Here is a 13,515-nt window from a genome sequence, read left to right as displayed (position 1 = left end):
TGTGATACAATGGAGATGGAGAACTTCTAGCTCAGCGAGGCAACCAGCACTTCCTGCGTGCTTACTGAGTGTCAGGAATGTGCTAATGTTTGAGCTTGAGATGAGCATCCTTGCAGGTTAGGAAGTCATGGCCCGGCCAGGCACAGACACTGAATGGAGCTGTAATGTGACAGGTTCTATACTGAGAGGTGCAGAAAGTGCTGGGGCACCTGGGGGAGAATGTACGCGCACTTGCCTGACTAGCATGAAGAGGCAGATGGTGTGATGGGAGGTGTGGCAGACAGAATAACACCCCTCCAAAAAGGACCGCACCCTAATCCCCAGTACCTGTGAAGATGTTACCTTACATGGCAAAGGGGACCTCACAAATGTGGTTAAGGATGTTGAGATGGCTCCTCTGGATGGGCCCAATGTCATTGCAAAAGGCCGTAGAAGTGGAAAAGGGAGATAGGAGGTCAGTCAGAGTGATGCCTCTTGAGAAAGACTCAATTGAACATTGCTGGCTTTGAAGATGGAGGAGGGAGCCATGAACTGAGGAATACGGGCAGCTTCTAGAAGCTGGAAAGGCCAAGGAAGGGATTCCCTCTACCACTTCCAAAAAGAACAGCCTAGCAGACACCTTGATTTAGCCCAGGAAGACCCATCTCAGACTTCTGACCTCCAGAACTATCAGATAACAAATGCATGTTGTTATAAACCACTAAATGTATAGGATTTTTGTTACAGCGGCAATAAGAAACTAATACAGGAGGAAAACCCAAGTAAGAAGACAGGAGCCCTGGGGGACCAGTCCTGAATTGGTATCAATCAAACCTCTAGTTCTCCCTCCAAAAAACAATAGCTTGGGACTAGGTGGTCTGTAATGTCCCTTCCAGTTCTGACACTTGGAACTTTTATGCAAGAGGGGTGCAGCCCCTCAACTATAATGGCCAGCAACTCATTGTGAGGATTGACAGAAAACAGCATGTCCCAGCGTGTGTTCTATGGGTTGTTGATTCGGATTAGTCAGAAAAGAGGCCTATTCATGCAGCAAATCATTATCAACAGCACTTACTAGAAGCTGTTCTAGGTACTGGAGAAGACAGTGGTGAATGGGGTAGTTAATAGCTATCCTGGCCTCATGGATCTCAGACCACAGGGGCAAGCTGTGGACCCTGAGAAGGAATATATTTGCCCCAAAGGACTCCTCATGTTTAACAGGGCCCAAATTCATAACCAGAGTCCAGCAGCCATTGTTTATAGAGGCTTCCCAAACATACTGCTTATCAGAGAAAACATGCAGACTGAGCTGCCAACCCTCCCACACTGCGTTTCTGCCTTCTGAGCCAGGTATAAAGAAGTTCCTGGAATCATATTTCCACCAATAGGCTGAGACCTCCCTTGTCCAATCAGAGCTATGCAGCTATATTCCCATTTGCATCTTTGTCAACCAATCAGAGCAGTTTCATAATGCCGACTCAGGATGCACACAGCTAGGGAGAAAGCGGCCCAAACCTCTGTGTATTTTGGACCAATCAAATGTGCAAATTTGCATTCTCATTTGCATAAGCAGGGACTAGGGCGGGCACTTTCTCTATATAAGTGGGCCTCCCCTTTGTCTCAAGGGAATGCGTTGTTGGTGGAAGCTGTGCTTCTCTGGTTTGAAAGTGTTTACCTAAATAAAGCTTCTCCTTTTACTGCACCCCAGACTGTGGACTCTTGTTGACATTGGATTGGTGGAAGTGATTTTTGTTGACAGAACCAATACACAGGGAACTAATGAACAAGCCAATTTCCGCTGGTCATTAGTACTATGAAGAAAATAAAACCTGGTAAGGAGATGAAGCGGGACGGGGAGGCCAGCTACTCTCAGTAGGGGGGCCAGTCTGGCCTTCCAGGGTCAAATTTGGCCTGGGCCGGCATTTGAGAAAAAGGGGGTAAACGTGTGAAAAAATATCGAGCTAAACAAAATTAAACAGAATTTTATATGGAGGAGTCCTGGGGCCTCAATATTAATTGGTTCATGTGTTCATTTGACACATGATTTTATTGAAACCAGGCAATGTTTTTGGCATGATGGAGACAGAACTGAACAAAACAGACAAGGTCGCTAGCACGTGACACCTTGTTAGTGTGGGCCAGACAGACAATACAAAAGTAAACAGATAAACATAAAAATCAGGGTGTGAAAGTACTCTGAAGAACAGAACAGGTAAGGGGATAGAGGTCTGGGAAGACCTCTGAGAGGTGTTGGTGTCTGAGCAGCAACCTAACACACAGGATGAATCGATGTGCAGCATTTCCCAAACTAAGGTGACCACGCACCCCTTTGTCACAGGCTTTGGTTCTGCTATATTCACAGAGCTGGAGAATACGCTGAACCCGTGATTAGAGGAGCTGGCCTCTGCTGGTTTTTCACACGCCCCAGAGAGTGGGGCATAAGAACAGGAATCCTCTCCTAGGACACTCCGTCGTAAAGAACACGTATTTGTTTTCAAAGTGTATCTGGGTGACAACCATCAATGCCCACAATTCCGGGGATCTTTCCCCAAGTCCATCTTCAGTCTTGATAAAGGAACACATTCTACACTCCAGCCTCAGACACAAGATCTGGGGCCCAGGCCAAGGCACAACCTGTACTCATGGAAAGTATACACCCTGGGGGAGAGACTAACATTCTCTCCAAGGAGCCACAGGGAGTTTTTCTGAGAACGAACCCCGCTGTCCCTGCAATGTCCTTTCCTGTCTAGAGAAGGCCGTCTGGACTTTCTCACAGCTCACATCAGACAAGCCTATTATGTATTCAAGTCCTGCTGCGGCGAGCCTTCCAGCGCGGCATCCTGCCCGGGCTCTGGCAGAAACGCCTCTCCCGGGAGCAGGCTCTGCACGATCAGCTGGGCTCCAGGTCTGCCCGGGGACCGCTCCGAGAGCCTGCAGAATAGGCTCAGCTGACAGGCAGTGGGGCCACCTTCCACATCCCCTCGGTGAGGAGTCAGCACAGAGACAGTCTTCCCACCAGAGCTGTCATCTTTTCCGAGCCTCTGCTTCCCAGAGTGGTGAGATGAGTGCGGGAGCAAGGACGGGTGTGGTTCCCTGTGTGGATGCTCTCCCTGCCCCCAGTCACCTTCTCGTCACCTGTTGTCCTTTTCATCTCAGTTCAGTGTCACTTGCTCTGGGAAGCTGTGTTGAGTAGATCCAACCCCACCATTCTGGGTTCCTAGAGCACATCACACCTCTATGGGAGCCCCGGACACGGCCTCAAGTGCCAGGTCTGCCACTGACTGTCCTTTGAACAAATCCCAGCACCTCCCTGGGCCTCAGTTTCCGAAGGAAGGGGGCTGGTTCTCTCTGGTTCTCCAAGTCTTCACCCTCTGGGACTCCCCTTCTTGAAACAGGGTCCGTGATCCCAGAAGCTACCCAAGCAGAGGCCTTGAGGAGTGACCTTGGGCAAATCCAATTCCCTCTCTTTCATGTACTTCTCTTTCAAGTGACAGAGCATGCTGCAATATCGATTCCCAAACTTGTTAAGGCATGAAATCCATTTTTTAAAAAAGGTAACCTAATGCCTAAAACAGGGGAGAGTGTGACTTTGTTTGAAATTGCAGGATTTGGAAGGCCCTTTTTGTTTTGGCCTCCGAGGCACCTCCCCCACTCGGGCTCTTGAAGCACAGATTTAAAGCCACTCCCTCTGATCATTCCAACTCTGACACCGAGTCAAGTTCCAACGTCCACCCCTTACTCCTCATGTCCACTGGCTGCCTGCACTCTGTGGAGTCCGGAGATCTTCTATTGAGGAGTGTCCAAAAGATACAAAGGTTTGTCTGCTCCTCCTTCATTTTTACTTTCCATGCTTGATTTCAAATGCCACTCCAAAAAGACACAAGAAATGAGAATTATAAAGGCAGGAGAAGAGAAACCAATCAACTAACCCATTTCCAAATCACTGCTATGGATGCAAAAGTGTTAAAGGACACAAGTGACCACCGCCAGCCCCGTGTGCTCACAAAGGAGGCACCGACTCCCACAGAGGGTGTCCCGGCTCTTCACATGCCCCTGGGCACCTGTGCCCATCAGCACACTCAGCAGAGCTCCTCCAGTTTCCACCAGGGAGTTCCTACCATGGAGGGCTGGGCAGCAAATCAGAAGACCTGGCTGATGGTCCCCAAGATCCAAGGACATGAAAACAAGGATCCAGGTCCCTGCAGAATCAGCTCCCCTCCTCCAGAATTCACTGGAACATTTCCCACTCACCACTGTTACCCAGATGTGAACGGTGGGTGGCTTTCTACAGCCAGGGCTGCACACTTCTTCCCATGCCCCCACCCCTAATATTCTCTACATTCGTTCCCCTACGCATGGTGAGCAAAAGGTGCAAAGGTGTGCAGAGAAGGAGTGCCCTGTCTCCTCTGATCATGGGGACAAATGCCCATTAGAGATGTGCTGGGAGAAGCTCCAGGAATGAGCCTTTGTGGGCACCTGGCCCCAGGTTTTGATTTGGAAGTTAGAGCAGCTGACCTTTGGGAGCCAGAGAGAAATTCCGAGGCAGTTGATTTTTATTATTATTCTTTAATGGCTCTAAAGCTCCACAAAAGCCATCTCCTGGAGTGAGAGCTTCCTTTAGTTTTCCCTGGATGCTTCGTTGGCTTATAAAAATGCATGAAATCAGTAGTCACTCTGCAACCCCAAATGCGTCCCCTCTCAGCCCCACCGTCTGTGATGATTCTCTTTATCAAGGCCAAGACTGCACCATCCGGCATCTGCCCCTCGACCCCACTCTCTGTCTGTCCTGTCTGTCCTCTTGAATTGAGACTGTCAACCCTCCAGTGACAGACACAGCAAGTTGGAAGGGGAGGGAGGAGGTGCTATTTATAATTCGGCGTTGTTCACCCTCAGAACACGGCCATTTTTTTCCAGGCCACCTGCCACAGCCACATTCTCCGGGCTTCATTTATGGGCCTCCCACGGGCCCGTGGCAATAGCCTTGCCTCTGAGCAACGGAGGGAGCCTGGCAGCCAGGATGGCAAGGCCTGATCTGCTCCTCCAGGGCCTGTGAGGAGGCCAAAGCCAGCCTGGCAGCTTGGCCTCCTCTCCCCGCCGGGTGATCTGAGACTGGGGAGAAAGACCGAGGAACCCTGGGGTCCTTACAGGCCTGATAGAGCTCTGAGAAGAGCCAACTCTCTCCCCGCCCCCTCCTGCTGAGTCCCCAGGGCTTGAAAAAGAATGGTGAGGGGGAAAAATGAATTCTTGCTCTAAAACATTAGGTCACCTCTTCTTTTGCCAAGTGGTTTTCAATTGTTTCCATCTTGATGTGACTGAGGTCCATGGTGGCCTTGCCAGCCCCGGAGGGCTCTGAAAACTGGATTTATGGACGCCCTTGGGTAGGCAGATGAGAGGGCGAGCCCTGGGAGGGCAGGCAAGCCAAGGCGAGGGAGCAGGGCTTGGCTGAGCAGGTGTTTTCCGCAGGCACTCAGCTTTGGTTAGCATGTATTAAGGACACAGAAAGAAAGGTGCCCGGCCTCTCAGGGGCATTTGGACATGAGCACCCTAGGAAGCCAAGCGTAGAGACAAGAGGAAGGGCCTGGCCAATCGAGTTGTCATTTGGGCTCTTCTAGTCTCTGTCCTATCCCTGCTGACACCTGTGGGGCCGGGGTGGGGTTGCAAAGGTGAGGAGATGGGGGCCCTGTGGAGCAGGAGACCTGGCAACCTTCTCCAAGTTCATGTGGGCAAGTTTACTTTGATTTCTTGGACAGTTTCTCCAAAACCTCCCCAAGAACGGTCTGCCCCGGACACAGCTGTGTCAAATCAAGCTCAAGTGCTTCCTCTAAATAGCCTTCTGTGGCCATTCGGATATCTCAGGATGGAATGCATCTGGTATTACAATGAATTGTTATTAACATTAATGATAACAGGCTTTATTGAATGCTTACTCGATGCCAACCATTTAACATATCGCATCTCATTTAATCCTCATAACAACCCTGAGAGGTGGGTGTTATTTTGTAGGTGAGGAAACTGGGGTGCAGAGAGGTTAAACCCCATGTTCATGCTTAACCTGTAGGTAGGTAGTAGGACCCACGCCTGTCCGGGTCCTCACCCTCAACCCCCCTGCTATGGGTGCTGGTACCTGTCCTTCACTCCTGCAGTTTTCATTGTTACTTTTCATCCTTGCAGGTGGAGGCCTTGTCTTAACCATCTTGCCCCTTCTTTCCTTCTCCCCTAAGCATCTACAACAAACTGGACCCACAGAAAACCACGCAGGTGGCGGTCCTTTGGCCAAGGGCATCTTCTACTGCAAGCTCTCTTGAGCCTAGGACCGATTTCTGATTCTTTTTTGAATCCGTGGCCTCTGTGATCCTCCCAGAGCGGCCAGGATCCGGCATCTGCGGAGGTCCCAGCCATCCCTCCCTTACTCGCCCCTCTATGACAAATGCGGGACTGGCACTTCAGCAAGGAAAAGCAGCAGCAGGAGTTGATCAATTCCTAAGCAACGAAGATCCTGTTTTCATGCAAACGTCCTCGGCATTAAAACAAAAACAAATTCCTCCCAGGGAGCATCCTGGATGCCAAGACACATTCTGAAGTGAGGTTTTGCGCCTGCGTGAGAGACTCACAGGGATGCGGGAGCTGTGTGCCAAGTGCTGTCTCATATGTTCTCATTTAAACCTCACAGCCACCCCGCCAGCAAAGCACAGTCAGCTCCCGATTTGACAGATAAGGAAGCAGGCAGAGAGAAATGAGGGATCGTGTCCAGTGTCAATCAGCTGGCAACTGGCGGCCGGGGGGTTTGACCAGGTCTGACGGAAGCAGTGTTGTTTCTGACACAGGCACAGGCATCCACTGTGACTGCATTCACCTCGCAGAGACGAGGGGCAGGACCATTTCAGATAACTACGGGGAAAGCCTGTTGTTTTTCTTAGTGTGCTTTTCCACTTCACTGAAGAAAAAGAAAGAAGGATGATGCCTGGGTACCAATTCTCTTCTTACAAAAATAAAACAAAAAACCCCAAAAACAGTCCTGGGTGTAACTCTGGAGGAGATGTTAGAATTGACTAAATGCTGTTTAGTCTGTGGCACCTACAAAGTGCTCAGGAGTGTCCCTGACTGATTGGTTCTAGCCGTGGTCTCAGGCTCCTCGCCTCTGAGGCTAACAGCAGATAAAGACATGGTGACTATGAGAGGTGTTGCCAGGTGATGCAGGACCTTTAGGTGAAATGGCAACAAGTGCCCTGAGTTCTCAAGAGGCGGGGACCCCTGAGGGCTTCCTGGAGGAGAGATATTTTGATTCAACTCCGGGGTCTTATAACAGACACTGTTGGCCTGATCCTATAGGGCAGTGGTTCTCAACCTTCCTAATGCCGTGACCCTTTAGTACAGTTCCTCATGTTGTGGTGACCCCCAATTTCATTGTTACAAATTGAACATAATTAAAGCATAGTGATTAATCACAAAAACAATATGTAATTATATATGTGTTTTCCGATGGTCTTGGGCGACCCCTGTGAAAGGGTCGTTCGACCCTCAAAGGGGTCGCGACCCACAGGTTGAGAACCGCTGCTATAGGGGCTGGTTATAAGAAAGTGTCTGCAGGGCATTAGCCTCCAGCTGGCTCTGTGGCATTTTAGTGCTGCAAGGCCATCTGGTACTGACCCTTACTGCCGATGCCATGCCCAAGGCTCCTGGTTCCACCAAGACTCCAGTTCAAACCTCTTTCCTCCTGTTCGCTGAAACCCCACCTCACACTGAGGAGGCAGCCCCTGGCTTCAGCACCTGCTCAGAAGCACCCAGTGACCTGGGACTGGGAAGTAGAGAGCCTAACACCTACGTGGTTGCAGCCTTCTCAAGCCAGCCTGAGAGTGATTCCAGGGTGGGAGTATTCCCAACGCATCTCCTAGTGCCCAGGGAAAGGTCTGGTGCTATGGAGAGTGAGCAGGCAAGTCTGGAAGGAGAAAAGGGCCCATAAAGGGTCTTTGTGGAAATTAAGAATGACAAGAATCAGCTAAGCAGAGTGGAAAGAGCATGGACTTTGTGTACGAAAGACCTGGGCTGGAATCCAACACTATCATTGTGTCAGGGATTGAGAGAGCTCCCCAGTATCCATGTTCCCTTTTTCCTTCCAGGCATGAAGTTGGCCTACATTTCCCAGCCTTCCTTGCCATTCAGAGTGGTCATGTGACTGTGTTCTGGCCAATGGAATGAGAGAAGTGACGGGGGCCCATTCCAGGTCTGGCCCCTAAAAACTTCCACTTGTGGTTTTCTCTCTTCCTCCATCTACCAACTGAATGGAGAGAGCTCCCAGGATCGGAGGAATACAGAGCTGCAAAAGGCAGAAGTCTCGGCCCCTGAATCACTGTATGGAAGACTGCCCGCCAAACACACACACTGAATTGTGTGAACAGGAAATAAACTCCTAAAGTGTTAAGCTATTAAAATGTGGGGGTTGTTACAGCTGTCTGCCCAACCTGACTACCAGCTGTAACAACTACTAGCTGAGTGGCTTTGGAAAAGTTTCTCAACTTGCTTGAGCTTCAGTTTCTTTGTCTGTAAAATGAAAATGAAAAAAAAAAATCCTTCCTGAGAATGACTGAGTTAACCTTTGTAAAAGTCCTACAAGCGAGGCTGCATTATGACTTTCATTAGCCCTAAGCTCTTCTGCCTCTGTGGGTCCCTTTAGCGTTAAAAAAAACACCACCACCCCAAACATAAAGAAAATAAAAATTAGATTTTATAATTATAATTGGTACAAAGATCAATACAGTCTAGGTTGAATTCATTAGGATGTTTAGAATTATTATTTTTATATTTCATTTTATACTCACTATTATATTCTTTTTTTTTTCTGATTTTAAGAAAAATTAAACATTTTCTGGGGCCCTGAGTGGTGGGGCCCTAGGCATTCTGCTTAATGGAGAAGCTGATCTTATTCACTACAGTGCCTGGCCCACAACTCAGGCAATAAATGGTAACTATGATGGACATTTTAAAAAATAATAAGATGGAGGCACAAAACAGCAACAAATGATTATGAAGCCCCTTACATATACCTGTTTCCTCCAACTGGTACAGCCATTGTATCACATATATTGGATACCAACTATATTTTCCAGTGAAAAAAAGTGAGGCTCTAGGAGATGAAATGTTGTGCTCAAGAAGGGCAGGACATCCACCATTCAGTCATGCTTTAGGCCTGCTGCCTTAGGTCAGGCACGATGCTAGACACCTGTCTTACTTTATCACTTTTAATTTCACAAACCTATGATGAGATAAGGTTTCTTATTTATCCCCATTTTGTGACTGAAAGAAGAAACCGATGCTAAGAACAAGTGGCTGAGCTCAGAAGCGAAATCACTTCTGGTGCCAACTCTAATGCTCACTCTCCCACCTCGCCTCCCCATCTCTCAATAGCTGTGTCATGAGAATTGATAAGTGGCGGTGTCTGAGGAGGGTGTCAGACACCCCGGCACCTCCTTTAGCAGAGCAGAGAGGAACCTGCTCAGGGCTGCAGTGCAAACACAGCGTGCCAGATTCCGCTGTGCTTTCTCACTCTGCACCCAAATGTACTCTTCAGAAGGTCTAATTATAGTGACTTCTATTTTCTTGTAAATAATCACATCTGTCATAACTGATTTAGCTGATCTGAGGCTCCAAGTTGGCAGTCTTGGCATCCTGAGCCAATGTGTCAATTATGCCAAGTAGGCTGTAAGCAAAAGTTGCATGAAATGGAAGAGAGAGAAAAAAAATTAGTGACAGGCAGATAGAGGGTGGGGGCCAATATGTGCTTTTTTTCACAACAGTAGTATCAACACATACTCCTTAATGTGGCAATGGGTGTCAATCCCTCAGCAACCCAACTCAGCAAAACACACACAGCCAGGCAGATCCTAGGGAATGCAAGTAATCATTTTAGTGGAGACCCAATTCTAGAAACTTAAATATTTTTTGAGTCCAAGGAGATTTGCCAGGGCTCTTTATGGTTGTTTTCAGGAACAAAGACAGAAGGAAGTACTCCTATGATTCAAGAACATAGTCGAAGGGGCTGCATTCTGAGAGTGGCTGTCCAGCCAACAGAGACCTTTGGATCTGGACTTGGGTACGAGTCTGCTCTCCACCCAGCTTATCAGTAGTGTGACTAAGCAAATCATCTTACGATGAATTCCCGAATTCATCTCAGCTTTCTCATCTGTACAGTGTTGACAACCTAGAACCCTTGTGAAACTGATGATATAATGACTGTGTGTGACAGCTTGTTGGAAAGTGTAAGTACTGCATAAATGCTAATCATCATCATTATTACTAGCAGATCAGCATATACTGAGTCCTGTTTTCAATCCATGGGGATGGCTTCTTTCTCTCCTCAAATAACACTAAGTAGAAACAGTCACACTTTAAGTCAGACAGGGGATAAGAGATGGAGTCTACTAGGGACTTCTTTCATAGTGAGGTGACAGTCATCTTGCCGATCAAACTCTGAGAGTCCCCGTGTCTGATGGGAAGAATGTGGGAAAATGAAAGGCGGCTCTCATCCACTCCCCAGCGGCCCACAGGAAATGGACACATGCTTTTGGTGACCCAACCCTGTGGCTGGCCTAACCTTCCTTGGGTCAGCCAATCTGGGTGAGCAGAGTGGTGATGAGCACAGATTCTGAAACCAACGGCCTGGGCTCTGAGTCCAGCTCAGCTCTTTACTGATGGTGTGACCTTGGGCAAATTATTTCACCTTTCTGTGCGTAAGCTTCCTCATCTAGAAAATGAGGCAATAACAGTACCCATCCCTTAGGATGGTGGTGAGCAATAAATGAACACATGTCAACACCACACAAAACCGTCAGGTGCATGGGAAGCAATCTGTATGGGCCGGAATTTACTATCACTGTTGCAATGTTCATATTACAACCCAGTGGCCTTCCTTCCCTCACCCGGTTCTTATTAACATGCGTGTTTAACATGTGAACCATCTCCAGCTTTTCCACATTAAACCTCTTACTAAGAACGGCACTCTGTAGTCCACATAGAAGATCTGGCAGCAAAGCATTGCCTTCAGAGCTCCAGAGTAACTTTCTTCAAAGGAAGTTCATTTTGGGGCAGAGATGTGGGAGAAAGAGTTCTTCTGGACTGAGATTCAGAGGACTCAAGTGCTAGCTCAATACCCTTTCCCCCCACTGTGTGGGCTTGGGTAAGTCCCTCTGCGTCTCAGGGTATTAATTTTCTTGGCTGTAAAATAAAGCTTTTGGCTGTAAACTTCGGTTTATTCATCTGTAAAAGGGACATAAGAACTATCATAGAGGTGTTATAAGGGGTGAACCAAGTAACACATCACACACTGAGATGGACGAGGTCCTGACCATGGCCGAAAGGCTCTGGGCCATCTGCGTCTCCTGGCTGACTGTTCTCCCCTCACCATTCTGCCATACCTTATTTTTCTTGCACGTCTCAGGCACAGTGCTGCCTTCGGGCCTTTACCCAGCTTTGTCCCCCTGCCCGGAATGCTCTTTTCCCCAGATAGTCCCACTTCCTTCATGACTCAGATTATTATTTTTTCCCATAGCAAAGATCATTTTATAGCAAAGTACACTATACCCTTACTTATGATTATTGCTTATTGTTTGTCTCTCCCCAGGCCAAGAATGCAAGTTCCATGAAGGCACAAATCTCTTTCTGTTTTGTTCCCCCAAGAGTCTGGTGATCAATAAGTATTTGACAATTCATTGAATGAATAAGTGAATGAATGCATGGAAAACACTTAGCTTACTGAATTTTTTGTAAGCTAAACGTGAAGGGGATTCTTTTTCTTTACCAGTCTTCTTTCCATGAGGAAAGATCCTTACCAGGACAACCTGGGCCTGTTACCACACCCCTGTAAGTGGAGTAAAGCACCTGGTTGGTAGGTGACTGTCATGGCCCATTTCTTGACCTGGTGAACTTAATCTGCAAATATCACAGATGCAGTCTCTTTGCCTGTTCTGTATCCCCTGATCAGAGAGCAGCAATGGCCCTGAGTAAGTGTTTCTGCCTTGTAGACTGGCTGTTCCCTTGTTGGGTTCTTTGCAGTGTGGAGTGCAAGGCAGGGAATGTTAGAAAGACCTCCCATCAGTGGATGTAAGTCACACCCTCTGGTCTGGTTCTGTCAGGAACAAAGTGGTTATTTCGATCTTCACCTTGTGTCTGTGTCTCTATTGGTCTCGAGCCTGTTCTGGTAATAGCGTTGTGCCGTTGACCAACTCCTAAAACGACCACACCAAACATTCCTCATTTTAACAAGTTCAGCCTTATGTCCCCTGGTTCTAGAGTGTCTGCAATCCTATCATTCTCCTTTGACATATTAGTCTGTGGATGTCCCACTTCATACACAACTCTAAACTGAGCACAATTCTGCAAGGAGATTTGTGACCCAGGGGAGAGGGGCTGTTACCGGCTTGCTCACTCTAGACACCACTTGGCACTGATGCCATTAAATGACATCTATGTATCTCCCCTCCCACCAATGGTCCGTCCTGCACCTGCAGTCCTTACAGCCTTTCCAACCCAGGATCTGTAATGCCTCAGGGCCCCATCTCTTGCTCCGGTGGCGCTTGACACTGTTCTGCAAGTCGCTAGATTTGGCTCATTCTTCTTGTCTGACGAGATCTTCCAAGAGGCTGTCTCTATCATTCAACAAGTTTCCTATCGCTCCCAGCTTCATGTTATCTCTGACCACAAAGAAATGATAATGACCACTGACTGCCTGTTTGCAAGGTCTCAGGCACAGGGCCCAGCATTCTCCTTTCATCATCCCATTTCATCCTCCATGTAAGCCAACGAGGCAGGTGTTTCCCCTATTGTACAAAGGGTCTTCATGTGTCATTGTAGCTTGTAAGTAGCAATGTGAGCTCCAAGCTCTGCACACTTGATGGCTTCTAGGGCTAGCACTTAGGTCTTCAGTTAAAGCCACCAATAAAACATGGGGCTCACTCCCAGGACCTCAGTCCAGATGATTTCATTCAGATCTGTCCGTACCCTGTGGTGTGGCCATTCAACTTGCAAACTTATGCAATGGTATCAACCAACATTTCCCCATCATGTCCCCAAGGAGCTCATAATCGGTGCTCTCAAATACTTTGATGAAAGCCAGAGACGCCTGACTTGTGGCCTTTCTGTCATCTACCAGCTCAAAAGCCATTTTCAAAAGTGAAGTTAATCTGGTTCAACCTGATTTTGGTGAGGCCATGTTGGATTCTAATGACCACCATGCTTCCCTCGCTAAGTTCTGACAACAGAGCTCAGGGAACCAAGAGATTTAAGTCAGCTAAGACCAACACCAGCTGAGTCCAAGTACAAGGTGAGACCTGCAGGAGGGATTGTCTACCTTCTTCAGCAAGTCGGTGACAGGGAGGTGAGAATGGCAAAGGACAAAGAAACAAAACGATTCCTTTGTCAAGCAGAGATCTGTCTCGAGCCTACCTGTCCCCCTTCCCACTGTAAACCTGGAGCATGAGGCTGCTCAGCTGAAACAGTGGCCCCTGACTCCCTTCCTGAGCATCCAGGAAGTAGTGACAGCAAGTT

The 13,515-nt window shown here is 48.1% G+C and overlaps 1 protein-coding gene across 3 annotated transcripts in view; it reads right to left on the bottom strand.

Annotated features, from left to right (window-relative positions):
• ZHX2 (zinc fingers and homeoboxes 2) overlaps window positions 1-13,515 on the bottom strand; it is a 121,884-nt gene that overhangs the window by 83,072 nt on the left and 25,297 nt on the right. Inside the window, exon 1 of one of the 3 annotated variants that reach the window (XM_023750959.1) lies at window positions 328-346. The exons of the other annotated variants lie outside the window; for them this stretch is intronic. The gene's annotated coding sequence lies outside the window, so the exon portion shown is untranslated. Of the gene's footprint in view, window positions 1-327; window positions 347-13,515 lie in introns of those variants that run through there. 3 annotated transcript variants of the gene reach the window in all.

Source organism: Myotis lucifugus, unplaced genomic scaffold, assembly GCF_000147115.1.
Source record: "Myotis lucifugus unplaced genomic scaffold, Myoluc2.0 scaffold_17, whole genome shotgun sequence".
Taxonomy (NCBI): domain Eukaryota; kingdom Metazoa; phylum Chordata; class Mammalia; order Chiroptera; family Vespertilionidae; genus Myotis; species Myotis lucifugus.
Note: the sequence above shows the minus strand (reverse complement) of the source record. Positions and strands in the feature narration are given on the sequence as shown.